This window comes from Ascaphus truei, chromosome 20, assembly GCF_040206685.1.
Source record: "Ascaphus truei isolate aAscTru1 chromosome 20, aAscTru1.hap1, whole genome shotgun sequence".
Classification (NCBI taxonomy): domain Eukaryota; kingdom Metazoa; phylum Chordata; class Amphibia; order Anura; family Ascaphidae; genus Ascaphus; species Ascaphus truei.
This window is the reverse complement of record NC_134502.1, coordinates 21267337-21269810: the sequence shown is the minus strand read 5'-3', so window position 1 is coordinate 21269810 and position 2474 is coordinate 21267337.

The window sequence follows — 2474 nt, the reverse complement described above, 5'->3', positions numbered from 1 at the left end:
AGAATGGGATATGTCCTCAAGAAGCATTCAGAGAAGTGTGTGCGGAAGAGCAAGAAGCGTGTAAATCAAACTTGTGTACCACTCCTTAGAAAATACATTATGGAACTAGACAACGTGCTGAGAAGAGCCACCAAATTAATAAAGGGGATGGACAATCTGATTTATCAAGAGAGGCTAGCTACATGGATTTATATACATTAGAAAAGAGGCGTCTAAGAGGGGATATGATAACTATATATAAATATATTCGGGGACAATACAAGGAGCTTTGAAAAGAACTATTCATCCCAAGGGCAGTGCAAAGGACTCGGGGGCATCCCTTAAGGTTGGAGGAAAGAAGATTTCACCAGCAACAAATTAAAGGGTTTTTTACAGTAAGGGCAGTTACAAAGTGGTATTCGTTACACAGGGAGACTGTGATGGCAGATACGATATAGTTGTTCAAAAGGTTGAACATGTTTTTAGAAAGGAAAGGTGTACAGGGATATACCAAATAAGTAAACATGGGAAGGATGGTGATCCAGGGATTAATCCGATTGGCAATTCTTGGAGTCAGGAAGGAATGTATTTTCCCCTTATGAGATATAATTGGATGATATATAACTGGGTTTTTTTGTTTGTCTTCCTCTGTATCAAAATACTGTAAGTATGGATATAGGATAAAGTATCTGTTGTCTAAATTGATCATAGGTTGAGTTTGATGAATGTATGTCTTTTTTCAACCTCATCTACTATGTAACTATGTAACAATCTAATTTGTGGAAAGTAGAAGAAGGACATAAGACCCTCAGTGGGGAGACTGGGGTGGTGTTCTGATGAATCTGATGTCCAGGGAAATATGAGCTAATACGTTTATCACATAGAGAACATGTATGTATGTATGTATGTATGTCTTTATTTGTATAGTGCCATTAATGTACATAGCGCTTCAAAGCAGTAATAGTTACAATAATTTAAATAATAAGATATAAATAACACATAATAAAATATAAATAAAACAAAGGGAAGAAGTGCTTCAGACATAAAAGTAACAATTAGGAATAGGAGTCCCTGCTCCGAAGAGCTTACAATCTAATTGGTTGGTAGGAAGAACGTGCAAAGACAGTAGGAGGGCATTCTGGTAAGTGTGTCTGCAAGGGGCCAAGGTTAATGTATGAGGAGTTAATTATCAGCCATCGATCTACTTATATGCTTCCTTAAGCAGGTAATTGCACAGCACAGAGGGGACAGGGTTAATAAGCACAACAGAAATGAGCAGAGTTGTGTGAGGATTACAGGTGGAAATTAGCAGAAAAAAAGCAACAAGCACTTGTAGCAGACAGAGACAGGGGCAGCAGACTGACATGATTAAACATTGAAATGACCTGTGGGAAGGAGCAGGGACACGATTTCTGTTACTCCTCATAGCAGCAAATGGAGACTCATGGTAGCCATTAAAATGTCCAAGCAATGAATCAGTTACATTAGTTCTATATGCTTAGTTTTATGTCGTAACACGTATGTAATAAGTCCAGCTACAACTCTACACTTAAATAAAGCACTTGAAGATAGCCTGACACACAGCGGCTAAAGAGGAAGTACAAGTCTCTACAATAATGCAGGGGGTCTATGCTTCTGGATGTGACCCAGCATACCATGAATCCTCTGCTGTCGGTGGAAGCTGTGGTCACTTTCCTGCAGGTTTCCCGAGCAGCAGGGAATATATTCTGACTCCACCTGTAGTCTCTCCATGTTTCGAAGGCCATTGTACTCTTTGAGTGAGTTCTTAACTGACCCACTCCTGGATTATATCTCCCTCCAGATTTGGGGTGGGGTTTGAGATTAACACTAGTGTGTGTAGGGTTGTCGTCAAGCTTTTCAGGCTTGGTGGCATGGGGGAGATTTGGTTTAATGAGATAGGGGTCTGACGACCTTAAATGGAGAGTAATATCACACACAGGATCAGACTGGTCAGAAAGAAAACCAGGGTCAAGGACTACACACATTACCAAGGCTTGATGTACTGTTGACAGGGGAGGGAGTTTGTTGAGTGGAAGCGGGATAAATCATGGCCTGGTACCCAGTTCGTTGGAGAATGGCCGAGCCCATTATATACCCAGGGCCTGGGTCCCAGTTGGAGGAGAGTGGCAAGGCCCATGTCTCACCCTTGCTTTGTTCGCGGTTCATTGGAAAATGGCAGGACCATGTCTCATCGAGGTCCTGTGTCCCAGCTCATTGGAGAATGGCCGCCCATGACTCACTAAAGTCCTGGGTCCAAGCTTGTGGGAGAATAACCGTGCACATGGCTCACCCAGGGCCTGGGTCCCAGCTCATTGAAGAATAGCCTTGCCCATAACTCACGCAGGGCCTGGGTACCAGCTCAATGGTGAATGGCATCGCCCATGACTCACCCAGGGCCTGTATCCTGGCTCATTGGAGAATGGTAAGGCCCATGATTCACGCAGGGCCTGGATCCCAGTGAGTTTGTATGAAGA